Source organism: Malurus melanocephalus, unplaced genomic scaffold (assembly GCF_030028575.1).
Source record: "Malurus melanocephalus ecotype Western Australia unplaced genomic scaffold, MMel_1.1 scaffold_485, whole genome shotgun sequence".
Classification (NCBI taxonomy): domain Eukaryota; kingdom Metazoa; phylum Chordata; class Aves; order Passeriformes; family Maluridae; genus Malurus; species Malurus melanocephalus.
Window position 1 is genome coordinate 241,874 of NW_026623717.1, and position 18,382 is coordinate 260,255.

Here is an 18,382-nt window from a genome sequence, read left to right on the forward strand (position 1 = left end):
GCGCGGGGAGCGCGGCTCTTGTGGCCGGCGCTCGGAGGGGCTGCGGGAGAGCCGCGCACCGGGCCCCGCGGGCTGTCAGAGCCCCGCTGGCCCCGGCTGTTGGCGGGCCCGCAGCTTCCCATCCCCGCGAAAAGATGCTGCTCCGTGGGGCCCGCACCCGCCTGCTTTTACTTCTCCGTGTGTTTCTGCCTTGTTTCTGGCTGCTKTTTGTGTTTATCCTGTGCTAAGCCAAGCAGGATGGGTTAGAATCACAGAAATGCGGGATGGTTGGGGTTGGGAGGGTCCTTAAAGCTCATCCCGTCCCACCCCCAGCCATGGGAGGGACACCTGCACTGTCCCAGGGTGATCCCAGCCCCAATGTCCAGCCTGGCCTTGGACACTGCCAGGGATCCAGGATCAGCCAGTTTCTCTGGGCACCCTGTGCCCGGGCCTCACCTCCCTTACAGGGAACAATTTCCTGCAAATATCTGATCTCAATGTACTCTTTAGTAGGTTAATGGCGATGGGGAGCAAGGAAAGTAAAGTTGGGTTTTGCCTGGTCCGTGTGGCAACTGCCCAGAGGCTGATTTGGGAGCAGAAAGTTCATCAGCTGCTTTCGAGGAGCAAGGCTGTGCTTTGCTGTAGCCAAAATAAACCAGTTCACAAGCTGCCCTACAGCCAGTGATGTCTGGATATAAAATATAAACATTTTTTGGAGGTCCTGCGGTAATAGTAGTGTTAGGTGCAATTCAAACGTGGTACATGGTGAAGTTATTATAATTTCTCCACTTTTGCCTTTTTGGAGGGTTTTTTATACTTCAAAAAGCAGGGCCTGCTCTGGAGAATCTGGGATTTACTTTGCAGTTGGAGTGTCCTCATAATGCAAGTTCTGGGGTGGTATTTCTGTAAAAAAAATATGGATTGGCTGCTTTGTGCTTTAGTTTCTTCATTTTAGAGACCAAGGTAATGAAACTCACAGGTATAGTGTGGAGGCAGGCTAAGGCATATGTTATCAAGGAACTGGTTCATCATTACAGACTGAAATAAAATAGAAGGAAAGCAGAAATACAAAAATGCGAAGTATTTGTTTTATGAGTTTTTGAGTAGAATCTTTGAGATAGCAAGAACACTTTAAGGAAAAATGTACTGGGTAATATATTTTAGAGGCAGAAAAAAGCCTCTCTCCGAAGTTCACTGGTTGGATAATGCAGTTTTGGAGGCCAAGACAGAAATGCTTGAGGGAGAGTAACTTGGATTTTCTRTGCTAAGTTGCATGTGGAATTTGGCTCATCTTTGTACAGATGTGGTTGTTGAAACAGAAATATCAGGCTGTTAACTGTGGAATATTGGCTCTGTCTGTATATTTTGCACTTTATATCACCATGCAGCGTGTTCAGTGCATCCGAGGCATGGGCTCTGCTGGGCAGCAGCTTGTCAGAGGCTKATTTACTGGGATGAAATTTGTGCTGGGATACAGCCTGGACCTKTGGCTCACTGCAGGAATTTATTCCCAGAGGCACCTGCTTGAACTTCCTCTCTGGGCTGGAYGCTGGGGTAGGTGGGTGAATGTTCAACCATGGGTGGCAGCTCCAATCTTGAGCATATTTTCAATTAATACCCTTTTAAAATCCCAAGTGTGTTTGTTGGTCAGCATTTGGGTTGTGTTTCAGAGGGGAAATTATTCAAGCACCTTCAATTTTGGAATAACTTTAGAATGAAGGGTATTGATTGATGCTGCGAGATTTGCTCTTGTGACAAGAAAAGCTGTAAGGACCCCAGTCTAGGTGTGTRTGTTATTAATAAGATGCTTGTGTTTTAGGGTGCTCTCATGTCTTGGGTTGGTTTTGATTGGGTTTTTCCCCTTGTGTCTGTTTTCTGCATGAGGAGGTTTCTGGGCTGCGAGGTTTGTGCCAGTATTTTCTCGTTCCTCCCAACACACASAGTTACTGGCGTGCCTGTGAAGCAGCTCTTTGTTCTGCAAACAACCCCGAGTCACAGAGGCTGCTCCGGGTGGCCCTGCCCAGGGACAGCACCAGCRCAGCTCCCAGTCCTGCCTCACACACCGGAGCTGAGTCTCCAAGGCATCCAGGGGCAGATGGAAGCAGTGGTGGAGAGAGCAAGGAGAAGGAGGGAACTCGAGCAGCCGGGCACCATGGGTTACACACATCCTGATTGCTGCTGGGAAAAGGCCAAAGCAAGGTGGTTGGGGAGCTTTCTCTTCTTTTCCTAGAAATGCGTTTGCTGGGATCAAAGCAGAGGCATTCCTTAGGGCTCGGATCGATTCAGCAAGGCCATACCGTGCTACATTTTCAGTTTCCATGCAGGCACCTCCCTCCTAAATCCAAATGAAATGTGACTGTCTGGCTGTGAGCTTGGAGGGCATGGTGTCCTCTCAGAGAGGTGGCAGTACCAGGGACCAAACCTTTGCAGGTGCCTTGAACATTGCCACTGCCGAGGTTGCTGCTTGCCCTCCCAGATAACTGGCTCCAAGGAAAGATAAAAGTCCAATTAGTGCAGAGCTGGATTGGTTCTGCCTCTTGGCAAGGGCGTTTTGACCCGGAAAGCACCATGGAAGAGGCAACATCTGTCAGCTTTCAGGAGTAGGTGGGGAATGGAGAAGGAGCTCAGAGCACTCACCCAGGGGCAAAGGACAAGACACCCTTGGGCAGGGCACTGGTTTATTTTAGCAAGCAAACAGTGCAGCGCTTGCTGGAGGCCGCAGGATTCTTATCTTACTCTGCTTTCCTGTGTCTTGGGCTTGGTAAGACTTTAGAAAGCTTCTATTTGCATTTAAGTGTAGGTGGTAAGTGGTGGTGGATGTGTTCAGGTGAGAAGAAATCTCCTAGTGACCTACCAGCTGTGTGTGCCTTGGTTTGTCTGTGTGTGCAGATGGTTTGTGTTAGATCTTTACTTGAATGCTCAAGGTTTGGGAGAGCTCAGAGCATGATTTTACCTAAAGCTGCTAGAGTTATTTCCTTTAAAGGGAAAACACACATTTTAGTATTTGTATTTTGACTGATATGGTGGGCAGTGACTATCACTCAGAGCTGGAAATGCTGGTTTTGATCCTAGTTCTCTATCTGACTAGCCAGTTTTTTWAAGTGGATTATTCTGCATGTTTTCTCAGCTTCTTTCTATTTTATCAGCTGGAAATGGGGATTAACAAGGCTCTGAAAATGTCCCACCTGGCAGGCAGGGATGTAAGTGTTAAGAAGATGACTTAAAACTGAGTTTCAGTTTTTCTGTTGAGATAAATTTTGATTAGATGCACTGCGAATTCACAGAAGGAATTCCTCATGCTCTTTAAAAGTTTTAGTACGTTGAAACGCTCCAAAAATTGGTGAGACAGCTCCTTCCCTTCAGGCAAAACAAATGGATTTTGAAATTCTTGGATGGATATGTCTAATTTCTGTTTGTGAATTTCAAAATGCTTTTAAAAAGCTTCAGCTGCTAATGATGTACTGGTGCTCAGAGTTGTTTGAATGGGAAGACAGTATTTTTAAGACTCGTGGAAATACTGGGAGCTTTGGGTCATTGATAGGTCATTATTCCCAAAAGATCTGAGCCCAGCACTCGTGTTGGTGTAGCCCGAAGTTGAGTGATATTTGAATCTCAGGTCAGGGCTGWTCTCTCTGCTAATTAGCAAAAGTTGTTTTATATCTTTGAAGGAGTTATTTTGATAAGATGGGTTTAATTATTTTTAATTCTGTGGTTTYGTTTAACACCAAAATAGTTGCAGGAAGGAGCCAATGTTAGGGCAGCAGTGAGTGTGATTGAAGTGGTGTTTGGTGATAAGAGAGGGATTTAACATCAGAGTGAATCAGAGTGAGGGCAGCTGGCAGGTGTGGTAAGGAATGGAAATACACTGAAAAGTCTTTCCAGTTCAACTTTTACCTTTTTTTTTTTTTTTTTTCTTTTTCTTTCCCTGAAGTTTTCTGCTTCCTGTTTAGGTGCTGGATGTTTGACTCAGTGTGTACCCACTGTCAGCTTTCCTGCAGCTCCTTTAATGAGTGCAGTTTGACTTACCTGATAGTTTGGGGTTTATTTTAGAAATGGGGTATTTTCTACTCTACATTRCATTCGTTTTTCATTTACATTTATTTTAGAGCTCCTTTAGCTAGCAGAGGTATCTCCTGGACAAGAAGGAGAAAAAGCTGCTTCTGGAAGGTGCTTTTTAAAATCACCTTTGAATATTTAACCCATTTCCTTTTGAAAAGGTCTCCAGTAAAGTGAGAACCTGGAAGAATGACAATATCTTTCTTTYCCCTAAGCCTGTCTAGAGCAAAAAGCCATCCTGTTTTAAAGRGATCTGGGGATTTGGGCTCCAGGCAGGACCTGGCTGGGGAGATTCTTGTGGAAATAGCTCATTGGCAGGAGCCAAATTGAAAGTACACTTCAGCTTGTGGATTATCTRCTTTAGGGTGAAAAATAACCACTTGTTCTGTGAGTTATGTTAATGTTTGAAAGTGAGCAACTTTTAGAATTGGAAACACTTTAAATTGAAAAGGTAAACTTGATATTTTATACTTGTGTTTAATAAGCTGAGTGCTTGAGATTTTTACTGGGACATTAAATCCACCTGCTGGCATTAATTTTGACAAAAATACGTGACCATGGGGTTACTTGGTGCCATGTGGACAAGTGGCACCAAGCCACAGTCTGGGTTTTGCTCTCCCCTGGCCCAAACCAGTTGTTCCAGTTATCCCCATGTGCCTCTGTGGCATTGTGAGGATCCACGTCAGGGAACTGACTGCTGGAAAAGGAATCCCTGATGTTAAACTTGGCTTGGGAATGTTGCTGAGTGATCTGACACTAATGGTTTGTAATAACCTGGGAGCACGTCTGGCTTTCTGCTCCTCCTGCCTTTTTCACGTGTTTGCTGAGCTTTTGGGAATGCTGCTTCAGATCAAACACCAAAATGAACAGGATCTCCTTATGAAATGCTGCCATTGATTCCTGTAGCATAGCAAATAGGTCTCTGATGTTGTTAAATKATTTTTTGCTTTGAAACAGCCTTTTATTTTTAATGTGTGAAATGCTAGCTGTCAYTATTACAAAAATAAATTATGTGAAATCTTTGATTTGTCAGAGCCGGGRCATTATCACCGAGTGTGAAATACTTTCTGCTTCTACCCTTGAGTGGAAAAAGCCAAGAGAAGAGTGAAGACTGGGATTTTCAAAGCTATTTAGCAGCAAGAACAGTTAATTTTAATCTGATGCCAGCATGCTAAGGTTCTTTGATACCAGTGTCCAAGCTTAGGAAGTAATTCTTTGTGGTAAAGAGAGMCTTGACTGCTTCAGCCAGGAAATCCAGACAAGTACCACCTCCTGATTTTTGGGGTGAGGCTATTTTGCTGTAACTAAAGTATGTGTTGGCTGGGGACTCATTGCTTTTGTGACTACTGCTTTTTGTTTTCAGCCGTTTTGGGCCCATTTACAGGGATTTTTTTTTAGAGGGAATCAATGTTGAGATTTTTAAGTGTAGATTATTTTCCCAGGTAGCTGCTGGAAATGGAAAATAAAAATTCAAGATAGTTCAGTAGAGCTGGTTTGGATRGTTCCATTGCAAGCAGGGCTGTGTGTTTTAATGTGTGGTTGTGATGTCTTTTATTTTCTTATTCATTAATAATTATTCCATTGTAAAATATTTCACTTCTGAGAGGCATATTTCTCATTCTCCTTGGCTTCTTGTGTGCATGCTGGAAAGCCTTTTGTGCAGCACAAGGAAATGTACTCAGTCTTGGTAAATCTGGATGGAGTTTTGCTGTGGAAGAAGTTAAGACTCCTGGTAAACCTATACATCCACATCAATCTGAATAGAACTTGGAGTGTCTCATATAATAAAGTTTTAGTGTCTTAAAAAAAATTAGAATGAAGGGTTTAGGAATAAACGAAAAGAATGAAGGGTAAGTGAAAATACTGAGATGAAATTATTTTTAATTTGGTTTAATTCATGGTGGTGTTGACTTTGTTACTSCAGCAAAACAAAATTTTTACAAACACCATCACAATTTAAATTACTGTTTTTAATTCCTTTATGTCTGCTAAAAGATGCATTGTTGGCACTGCGTTTTATCTTGTAMCACTTTGGGCAGGGCTCCTTGTAGATCTTCCTTGCTCTGGGATTGAAGACCTTTGGCATCAWGTCTTTGGCAGCACCTTTTTGCCAGGTTGTACTCAGCTGAGAGATTGATGGTGGATGTCCTTTACTTCCCCAGCACTTCCAAAGCAAGATGCCAGCTTTCTAAATTCAAACACATCTAAACTGGAGAAATCTCTTTGTTTTGAGGATTTGAGATTGGAAATAGATGTGACTTTCATTCCATGCTGCTCTGATGAACAAGAGTGCCCTGATGAACCGTGTTTCCTGCGCTGCTGAAGGGGTTTTTGCTGCCCAGTCCTGAAAGGTTTTGTCAAATAATTTGTCAGTAATCCACAGTGCTTGGAGTCTTCATGGTCCCTTTCTCTTGGTCATGTTTTTGTTGTCCTAAACAAGATGTGGGTGCCATCAGTGCTTTCTTTTGGTTTYTCACTCRTGGCCTCTGCGCTCACACRTCCTTGGTCATAGAATCCCKGGATGATTTGGATTGGAAGGGACCTTAAAACCCATCCAGTGCCATCCCATGCCACGGGCAGGGACAYCTTCCACTATCCCAGGWTGCTCCAAGCCCCATCCAGCCTGGYCTTGGACACTGCCAGGGATCCAGGGGCAGYCACATCTGGTCGACAGTGGATGATGGGCCATTTTCCAATGAGCAGACTGATGGCCAGGGGCTGCTCAGATTGATACTTTGTGGGTTCTCCCTTTGCTGCCAAGTTTAGTGGAGATCTTTATCTCTATTTTACTCTATTGAAATGGCTTGCTGAAATTTGCTTCCTGTTTTCTTAACAATTGGAAGCACCTGAGAAAATTTTCTTTTAGATGACAAACTCTTGGAAAGCTGACCACTTCTAAAGGTATGGCCTTCTTCCATAGTTACTGTATATGTTAGTGAGGAATTTTTTTTWAATTTAAAAATATATGTATTTTTATTTTCATCAACAGAAAAATTCTTAAGTCTTCTGTGCTGATTTGTTGCAGCAAAAATGTTTTGTGCCCTTCTTTCCATGTTCACCCTCACTGGTAACAGCTACTGGTATTGCCTATAGGAATGTTTCTCATGGTTATTGAACAGGCACATTTACCTACACTTACCTGTGTTAAACTCAGAATTTATATAATGTAGGTAGGTTTTTTCAAGTCTTTTGCAGCTTTCTGAGTGCGATAATGTGTTTTGTCAACTGTTTCAATTTATTTTAACTTGACAGCTTCTTTTGGGAGCTCTTCAGATTCCCAGGGTGCTAGTTATCCTGCCTGGTTGTAGTTTTCACAGGCTTTTTGTCTATTCAGTTGATAACTGTGGGTTTTTTTATTTTGTAGTTTTATTTTTTAAAATGTATTTCATTCTTGAGCTGTAAAACCAGTTTTTGTGGCTGTGGTGCTGCAGCATCCTATATAAACAACCATGGATAGTAACTCCCTCGAAGTATGTGTACTAATATTGGTGATATTTTAAATCACTTTGAAAGTTCAATTTGTTGAACTACTCCCAATTGGCGTGTAAGCCATTGTACATTTATTTAAATATCTATGTTTAGGGTATTTTTATCATACATTTGATTTGTGAATTGTTAGAAGTGTGTGGGATCATATTAACACAGATGTTGGGGCTTTTCATGTTTTTTCCRTACTTACTGGCTCTTGTAGTTGTCCTGTAGGCTTAACATAAATTAATTTCTGCATCAATGTAAGCATTATTTACATATTTTGAATTATTATATAGTTTCATAGTTTTTTGGCTGTTTAATATATTTTGATTTGTAGTCTCTGCACCAGTTCTAGTTGGTTTGGTTTCATTTTCTTTGGCTTTTTTGGTGAAAACTTGTTTATGAGCGAGAAGAGTTAGAGAGGTAATTTTACTAGGAATGACTTAAAAAAGAAAAATTGGGAAGTTAGTTTAAAAGCTCATTCTGGCCGCCAGTATTTTAAGTGGAAATTGTTATTTTCAGTRTCCAAATGAGTGCTCTGGCTCTCTGAAAGGCATGTAAGAGCATTAGCCCAAATTTCAGGGAATTTGCTGCRTTAAGCTGTGTGTGAATGTGTTGCTTGTATGTGTGCAAATAATTTTAAAGTAGAAAATCTGTAACAGCACACAAGAAAAACTCGGGCAGTGTCACAACAGGGAGTGTGAACTGGGGCGAGTGATTTCCGGGGCACCTTTGCCTTGCTCATCTTTCCCCTTTTTGAAGGAAAACAATATTACAGTATTGCCTTTTTCTGTTGAGAAATCCAGGTTTAATGTTCAAAATTGTGTYTGAGTATTCAGGATGATTTGAGTTTGTGGCAGTTTTGCTTTGAATTTTTTGTACTGTCTATTTTGTCTTGAAATAATGGGGAAGGGGTTGCCTGGGGTGCTGTGCGCTGGCTGCAGAATTGGTTGCATACCTCATCTAGGTACTTCATGTCTCCTAAGAGACTTAAATATGCCAGGAAAAAATAAAATAAGGGCTTGTGTCCTTAGGTAAAATCTGTAAAACTTCAAACCTCGTCAGTGTAATAAAGTTCTCTCTGAATGTGGCAGTCTTGAAATGCTGCTTGAAGTGCAGATGCTGTGGCAGAAGGGTGAGTGAGCTTTTGCCACTGAGCTTGGTGAGTGTTTTACTGAGATCTGATTTCATCCTGAGCTGCTGTTGGCAGGTAAATATTGGGGTGACCCTTGCTGGTATGTTGCTTTATCATGAAGCAATTAAAAGATCCCACTGGGAATACTGCATCCTGCTCTGGAGTCCTCAGYAGGAGAAACGTGGACCTGTTAGAGCGAGTCCAGAAGAAGCCACGAAGATGCTCCAAGAGCTGGAGCTTCTCTGCCCTGCACACAGGCTGGGAGAGCTAGGGGTGTCCAGCCTGGAGAAGAAAAGGCTACAGGGGAGACCTTCCAGTGCTTAAAGGGGAATTATAAAAAAGAGGGAGAGACTTTTGAAATGAGCAGATCGCAATAATGCAACAGGGAATGATTTTACAATAAAGGAGGACAGATTTAGATGGGATATTGGGAAGGAATTCTTCCCTGTGAGGGTGGTGAGGCCCTGGCACAGGGTGCCCAGAGAAGCTGTGGCTGCCCCTGGATCCCTGGCAGTGCCCAAGGCCAGGTTGGACGGGGATTGGAGCACCCTGGGACAGTGGGAGATGTCCCTGCCCATGGCAGGGGGTAGAACAAGATGAGCTTTAAGGTCCCTTCCATCAGCAGCTTTCCCAGCTATCTGTGAACTTCCTGGTGCAGCAGTGGGATGCTGCAGGGATCCCTACCCCTGTGGAAGATTCCATGTTTGAAGAACTCAGTGTAGTCTGCTGTGGCATCAATGGAATATGGCTCTCCAGTTTCTGGCAGAAATGGTCTCCAGTTTCTGGAATATGCGTGGGAAATGAGCTGTGTCCACTAAGCTATCTCTTGGTGGGGGATTTGTTTCTGCCATGCTCAAGTGCTTTTGGTATTCACAGCTCCTGCCTTTGATTTCTTGGAGCCTTTGCTCTCTCTGGCTGAATTTGTGTCCAGTGTAGTATGAGAAAGGGAGCATCTGGAGCTTGGCTTGTGCAGGGGTTCCAGCAAACCAGTGAACCTTTCYCAGGGGCTGTGACTGTCCGGTTGGCAGTACTGGTGTCCCCTGGGATTTCCCACCATGGCATTTTGTGGCAGGTTGGCACTCACTGTAAGAAGACTCAAGGTTTGGCCTCAGGGCTGCTCTGCTGAGCTGAAGTTCCCACTATCCACCAGTTAACTGCAGTTGGGGCGAGCCTTGGGCAGCCACTAGAGAGAAACAAAGAGCTCCATTCTGAGTGCCTGTGAAAAAGAGAGCTCTTCTGGAGGGAGACATTTCATCTTTCCCCTTTGTCTTTTCCCTTCTTATTCCTTCTTCCCTTAGCTGGCATTTGGCAGCTCTACCAGCGTGATGAGGGACTGCTGGATGTTTAACCTTGAATTATTTCTGGTTTTACCACCCTCACACACACTTAGTGTTACCTCTTCTCTTTCTGGTTAACTCTAATCTGGATGGGGAAACCATGGCCTTGTTTTACCGTTTCCAGAGGTTAAAAAAAAAAAGTTAAAAAAGCGCTTTTGTTTTTTGTTGTGGTTATCGGTGACCATTCTGCACTTTTTAGAGCTCTGCTGCATGGTGAATCTCCAGGTTTCAGAGCTGGGAACACTTTTGTTAACACAGAAGTGCACCAAGCTCTACAGGTGCCTCGTGCAGGGCAGCCTTTAGTCAAATAACTTTTGCTCTGGAATGTGTGGTCCCTCCCTGCGTGTAAATGTCAGCTTTAATTAAGAGAGAATCTCAACAATGAGATGCAGACTTCGGGGTTTTTTGTTGTTTYGRTTTTYYTTTTTTAATTTTCTTGTAAACTTTCCCTACCTGCCCTTTTCCCTATTCTCCTTTGGTCTTTAGAAAACCTCAGCTATAAAAATAAAAGCAGAAAAGTGTCTGTTAGGTGGTAAAATCTGAGTAAGCACAAATACCTCGGCTCATGGATTTATTTGCATGCGCGGTGCCCGCCGCCGGCTGCCTTGTCTGCCTTTAGTTGACTCAGGATTTTCAGCAGGCAGAACAAGGATAATTTCCTTGTTCAGCGCTGAGCAGGCTGGTTCAGACACCTTGGAGCACGTGTTATCGTTGTGCATCTTTGCACAATGGTTCCTTGAAGGAAAACTCTGGCTGCCGGCTGGATAAACCCGAGTGTGGCCTGAATTTGGCAGGTAGGCAGCAGCTCCCCAGCCCCGCGGCACAGGCTGGGAATGGATCCTTTGGATCCCTCCTGATTTCATTCCTCCTCCACTGCATTCCTCAGATCTCTGTGTTCCTGCAAGGGCTGCCTCAGAGAAAGGTGGGATGGGTATCTGTGTCTATCAGCTCATCCTTCATGCTTGGTTCCGTGTGCTGCTGTCATCAGCTGCCTTCCCCTGTGAGTTTTCCTGCCAGACTTAGGGGAAATGGGAAATAAAGGCAATTGGGATGTCACTTCTGAGGTGCTGTCACCCATGGGGTTTGAGGTGTTTCAAAGGTGATGAAGCAGAGGAGGGGTTCCTGGTTTGCTGGTGGTAAAATGCCGCCCCAGTTCAGTGGAGCYGCATTTATTTCATGAAGCAGAAGTGAGATCTCAGGTGGGTGTTGAGGGCCCTGCAGCTTTCAAGGGGAAAAGTGCAGATGAATCACAACTTACAGGTGGCCCCAGTGTTCAGTGAGCCAAATATTGTTAATTTGCTTAAATTTTCTGTTGCTAATGGGCTTTTASCAGGACTCTTCCACATCTTGGTGCTAGTCTGGGCCTCCTCAGATTTTCTCTGTTTTTCCGTCACAGTCTTCCCCAAAAGACTGAGATCTCTTTTTGATTTAAAAAATGACATTTTTGCAGCCCAGTTGCTAATTTTCAGTGCAAGGCTTTGCACATCTGCTCAGTGCCTTATAGAGTCAGTAATTGCWCCAGGTTGTAATGGACTTTGGCAATGGGTTTGAAGAATATTTYCCTTTAGGAAGCCTTAGGAACTCTTTCAAATACCCCCTCAACAARATATTTGTGTTGTGTAACTCAGTTCATGGTAAGCACATCTATTAAAATTTTGGCTGTTCTTTCTTCTGTGCTAATTTCCTCTTTGCTTTTTTATTCCTTCCACTCAACCATGATTTTTATCTCCTTTTTTCCCCCAAATCTCTTTATCACTTGGCAATTAAACAGCAGTTGTTTGTGCTGTGTTTCCCTTCTATTTGTGTGACTCAGCAAAAAAGAAAATTGAGGGGTTAGAAAAAGACAAATTAGAAGGAATTTAGCTGGGTATATTCTATGTGTCATCCAGTCTGATTTTGCCAAATCAGGTTGAGGTTCTCCTACACCTTTGTTAAGAGTGGGAATAATCTGTGTTTTTGCTCTGTCACATGTAGCAGTAAAGGGAAGAGGGATCTGACCTGTTTATAACTTCATGGTAGTTGGTTTAGTTGCCGTGTCCCTTYGTAAATCTTAATGATGAATTGGTTCTTTTCAGATATTTTTTAAGTCTTCTTTTTCCTCAGCTGTCCTCTCAATGCACCATTTGAAGGGCGAGTATCTTGCCTGTTTGTAGTTGTAAATTCGGGAATCTGAGCTTGTTTGGAGCATTTTAGGTTAGTGTAGCTTCCTCTGCCCTCCCCATAAAGAAAAGATAAATAAAAATAACATGGTTTTTGTGGGTGTGCTGTTTGGCATTGACCAAATCCTCTTCCTTGAGACCCCCTAAAGCTGGAAGGAGAGTTCTCATCCCTCCCCGTGGAGGTTGGTGCCTGCCTTTCCAGAGGTGGGATGGCTCCGAGCATCCGCCGTGTTTCCAATAACCGTAGGTGGAACAGATGATCCCGCTGCCTCTTCCTGGACACTCTCACAGTTACTCTTGTCCGTGCTTTTGCATGAGTCCTCTCTTGGCAGGCAGAAGATCTGGGGCTGCGTTTGCCAAGTCTGCAAGAAAGTGATTCTTTGTCTGCCACTGCTGGGTTTTGTGCACAGTTTTCTCAGTTGGAATGATGAGATAAGTATTTTCAGMCTCTGAAGGTAGTCTTGCTCTGTTCCAAAAAACTCCTTTTTGGATCTGATTAAATAAATTTCGTGGATCCAAATGCTTCAAATTGGAAAGCTAGACATCCCCAAAGACTTGTTTTGTTTTTCATGGAGAAGGCAGTCTGAGATGTGCTGGTTTTGTGAGTTTTTCTGCAGCAGTGAAATAATTTCAAGCTGTCGAGCCGCTGAACTGAGAGGCAGAGTGATGAGGCAGGAAGCTGTGGCTAGGTAGCACCATCTGAATAAAAACTTGTCAGAAAGCTGCTTTCTGCTAATCCCTGGGAGGAAGTGAGCTATAATCAGCACTAAGTGAGCTAATCACAGGAAATCTATTGCTCAACAGGAGCCTTTGAAAAAAAAAAAAAAAAAAAGGAGGGGGGCAGGGAGAAAAAAGAATACCCATGGAGACTTTTCATTCTGCTTTTGGACTCCAAAACCTGTTTGATGTAAGAAAATGGAATATCTGATGAAGTGAGCAGCCCTCCAAGCTCCACTTAAAAACTGCACCTCTTTTCCTGAATAATGAAGCATTGAGTCTCATCTCTTCCAGTGAGGTGATTTTCAGGTATTASGAGGTGGTGGTGTGGGGAGCCTGTGTATAGGCAAACTACCAAACCCACTGGAGGCCCGGGGGCAACGGGAATGAATCTGCAGACGTTTTTAGCAAGGATTTTTATAATAATAAAGCGAGAGTGGGACATGGCTATCTTAAATSTGCCTTGTTTCAGCAGCCTTTCCTTGGAGCATCACACAACTCTTGCATTGTTCTTGCTGGCTCTGTGCTCTTTTTCACGTGACACCTCCTGCCTTGGAGATTTGTTTCCTGGACATCGTCGCTTTTTTCCTCTGCTCTGGTCGTGGCTGTCCCGGATGCAGTGACAATGCAGTGACAAGTGGTGTTGCCATTCCCCTTTGGGAAGGGATGAATCCCCTCCCTGTGGATGCTGCAGAGATAACTTGGTGTTCTCAACCCTGCACCAGCAGCCCTTCCTTCATTTTTGGCYTGTTCTCCTTTCTTCAGTTCCTTCTGTCAGACCACAAACGGTTATGCTGTGTTGCCTTCAGGCTGTGTCCATGGCCCAAGTGTTGTGCAGTTCAGGTGTTGTCCCAGAAGTCTCCTGCAGCTGTAGCAGCACATCAGAAGCAAAGTGGTTGTGTTTCTTAACATCTTATTAGCCTGAAATTTGTTGCTTCTGCTTTTTGGTCAGCTCTGCCAAATGGGCTTAAATGTGATGTTTGTGCTGCTTTTTCTGAGCAGTGAGTGCTGCTGGTAGTAAATGAGCTCAGTGATKTTTTACCTGCAGTAAAGAGCTGAGTTCAGTTTGCAGCTCTCTGAGGCTCCTGTCACAGATTTRTTTCTGTATTTCACTGGTTCAGTTCTGGCTCCTCAGACATCAGTGGCAGTGTAAAGCATGGTATTACGTGTCAGGAGCTGAAATTTAGGGACAGGTTATCAAGCAGCTCTGAGCTGGATGTGTTTTGTTTTGKTTTKTTTTTTYCYAGGTAGTAGTCCAGTGTAGTTTTGCATCACATCCCAGGCAGTGAAATACAGCTACAGCCTCGACTGCTGAAATACATTAATTTGAGTATCTTAAGAAGACAAATTCAGGTTATTGTGATGTGAGCAATTTCTATAGCAGCTGTTAGATTTGACACATGGTACCATCTTCCTACCCCTGCTCAGGGCTTTAGAAGGCTCATCTGTGTGCGCTGTAATCCGGATTTAAAACTGGATCTGCTCGAATATAAATGCTCCATGGAAAATGTGAGTGTGCATTCTAGCAGATAGGAGAATGATCTACTTCAATTTTATTTTATTTTCTTTCATCCTTCTATTCCTTTTTTCCCTTTTATTTCCTTTCCTTGTCTGCAAGCGAGTTTGAGAGGAGGAATGTTTGTCCTTTTGTAGAAGTCAGAGGAGCTGAGCAGCAGAGCAGGGCTTCAGCTGGGCTGGGAGTGCGTGTCAGGCTCCATCCCCATCACGAGGGACCGGGGCCGGCACAAGAGCCCTGCTTAGGAAGTCCTTCAGGAAGCAGCCCAGCTTTATGCWCACACAAGGGGAACTGGAGGGGGACAAACAACAAAAAAAGTCCAGTCCAAGCCAAAGCATTCAGCCTGACGTGCTGCAGCAGGGTGTGTTTGTCAGCTTTCTGAAAGCATTTCCCAGTCCTCACTTTCCTTCAGTTTTTACTTGTGGTCAGGCTTGTGTTTCTGGGTGTTTTCCCATCAGTGGCAGTGACAGTGACAGGAGTGGCTGTGTCTCTCCTGTGACCTGGCTGTGACCTTGTGTTCTCGGGCCCTTTCCATCCCCAAAAGAGGAAAGGTAGCGAGCAGCAGGATGTAGATTATAAAAATGAAACTCAACCACGTGAACATCGTGGGCAGGTCTCTTCAGGGGCTGGGAGAGACAGGAGGTGGGTTAAGCWACACAAGGACTCCCTGGGCATGTCTTGCCTCTCTGGGCAAAGGTGGAAAGGTTAATGGTGCTGAGTTAACTATTGGACCCAATGATCTGAGATCCTTTCCAAGCTGAATGATTTGACGGGAGAGAGGAGTTGCAGTTGTGAGGAACCTGGCTCCAGGTCTCCCAGCGCTGCTGGTGAGTGATTTACCACACTCAGACCCTGCTGGACACTCGCTGCTGCCTCTGCAGAAGAACACATTTGTTCTTTGGCTGCTTAGGATGGAGAGAGTGCTTCATTTCCACTGCCCCTTTGCAGGGCAAGAAGCCTTTGTCCAAAGGAGGGGACAGCAGCTGGGAGGGGTGTCACATACTGGGTGTGAGGACTGAGAATCAGAGCACTGTCACACACCTGTAAATGTGTTTTGTGGGTTAAGCAGGAGAGCTGTGGGGAGAAAAACTTTCAGCTCTTTCTGTGTCTGTTTGGGAGTGTAATGGGCTGCACTCTGTCCTGTGGCCCGACTGAACCCATCTGAAAGCTGTAGTTAAGTGTTATTTGCAGCTTCTCAGCTCATCTCTGTGGTTCAATCCTTTGCTTTCTAGTTCTATTAAATGCAGTGTGAGTAGTGRTTGTGGGGGAGTTGCTGGTGTGCTTGAATACATTATTATTGCTGGTATTTCCTTTGCTGGCAAAGATGAAAGTGAATCCCTCTTCCGTGTGTTACCTTTAGCATACTTTTGTGAGGCTGCTCAAACTCAGGTTAACTATTTTAGTAAATGTCTTTCAGCCAGGCTAAAAAAACCCACCATTATTTGTGTTGTCTGATTCTGTCAGAGAAATACAAACCTGACATCGCTTTTGCTGGGCTACAGACTCCTGGCAGGCATTGGAAAAAAATTCCCCATGTCTTTGCATTTCCCTGCACAAATAATGAATCAGCAGGGCAGGCACGTGGGTGATGGTGCAGGAGTGATTCCGTCTGGCTGCTGTGATCTGAACAGGCTCCTTCTCCTCTTTAAGGGCTGACAGAGCAGAAATGGAGCTTCAGGGAGTATTTGCACWCTTCTTTTAAWTTTTTTTTTTCCTTTTTTAAAATCCCTCCTCCAGTCATTACMCATGAAGCCAAACCTCCCTAGCAATTTCCAAATACTTCCTGATGCCGTGGAAACTTTCCTTGCATGATGAAGGCAGAATAAGGATAAAGGAGAGGGGAACTGCTCTCTTCTTTGGCCGAGTGCAGAAGAATCTTCAGATTTAATCCTGGACAAAATGATTGATTTCTCACTTCCGATGATGGCTGAAGGATCGGAACTTGCGCTTTGTGACGTTCTTGGCGTGACTGAAGCTGTTGTCATTTATTTAAATGATGAATTTAAAGTTGCCGTGCCTTGAAATGCGCCTTTGTGCAAACCGAGTTTGAATTCAGCACTCTATTTTAACAATGATCTTTGAAACAGCCCCTCAGAAATTCTWCTGTATGTGATTAAATAAATCAGTTTAAATTTCTCCTTACAGCTGAGGTTTTSCTAGACCACAGATTTAATGAGCTGGAAGGATTTTGGTGCTGGAGCCAGTCCCYGAGGTGGGAATGATGCCTGAGCTTTTTCTGTCACTCCAGTTTGCTCCACCAGCCCCACAGGTTGTTTTTTTTTCTGCTGTGGATCTCCTGGGCTGTACTTTGAGCGAGGTCAAGGATCTCTCTGAACACTTGGAACAGTCCCTGCAGCTCTGAGGGTTCTGCTCAGATGCTGCTACACTGACAACTGTGGTACAGCAGTTCCTTAAATTGCTGATTTTCTTCTGAAATAGATTTGGATTTCCATATCCTTCCTTCCATCTTGTTGCTTCACAGTCTCTTCTCTTGAACACATGAGATACTAAGGAATAATTTGTTTTGGATCGAGAATGAGTATGTGRTGAGCTGCTTGTGTCACTGAAAATGAAGGATTTTTATCAGACTGGGAATTTTATTTTTAAATCACATTGACATAAGTGCAGCTATTTTTTTTTTTTTTAATTTATAACCTGAATACCACGTTACAGCATTGATAATTTGTWGGCTGGGCTCTCCAAGGGAGCATATGGGGAATTACTGTGGGTTTGGAGGGCCAGGTCTGATCTTGTCCAGTTTCAGGTGCAGGTGAGTTGTTTAGCCTTACATCCTGCTCTTGTTCTAATCAGACAGCTCAGAAAAACTGGAGGAAATAATAGGATTTGTTCTAGAAAAGTAYAGCAGGCTGCTCATGATATTGCTTTCTTCACACAGTATATAATTTTGGCATTCAAGTTATGTGGTACACTTACTTACCTGCTATGATTTCTTTAGCTTTTGTTTTGCGTTTTTTTGATTGCAATTATTTGATTGCATTTTTTGCAAAGAAGGAATTTTTTGTTTTGTCCCCATTTGGATAGCTAAGGACCCTATATCCTGTTCTTTTCCAGGGTTTGATTAACAGAAGGGATGTAGATTATGGTCCCCTGTACTGCCATCACTCCAAACCCAACTTGAACAGAACTCTTGAATATATATCTGTATATATGAATATACATATATGGGAATATGCACATACATATGAATATATCAGTTTGATTTGGTGTATCTATTATATATATATGTGAAAATATAAAAATAATACAGTATAAGGCAAACACCTTATTTGATTTATACATCTCAAATGGGTGGCACATCCTTGCTGCAAACAATGTTTTGTAAGGGAAGCATTTGGAATTAAAATCCCCATGGGTTGGCTGGTTTGCAGGATACTTAACTCTTTCCCCCCATATTACAGTGCAGGTATAGGAAAACAGGACAGTCTCGTAAATAACTTGCAACATCTGGAAAAGCAGTCAGTAAGTGGATTTGGGAGAGTGTTGGGAATCACTGCCTGACTCACAACTGCATCCCTGCAGCCATGGTCAGGTGGTGGGTCTGTTTATAATTCCATCATCAGGGAAGGGCTCCACGGCAGGTCTGTGTAGGTGGGTGTTGCACAGCTTGGAGTGTTCTTCCCGCTGGCCTCCAAGTCATGGAGCAACCAGCACGTGTCCAGTTTGCACTGCACTGCCAGAACATTGTGCTGCTCCTGCCTGTGAAGGTATTTCACAGAAATTATCTGCTTTTATGGGCATTTATGGGGATAATTAATTTTGATATCCTTTAACTTCATGACGTAAACCAGTGTGCTCTGGTGCTGCTCCAGTCCAGGCTGCTGGCCTGACTCGTGTCCCTCTGTTGGGATTTGGCAGCATTCATCCACCCTGTGAAATGACAGGGAATGACAGCCCTGTTGTTTTAGTTCTGCTGCTGGGCAGGATGCAGGTGTTGTGTTGTTGGGAGCACAATAATTGAGAGGAGATGGCACTGTTTTATCATGGCACAATA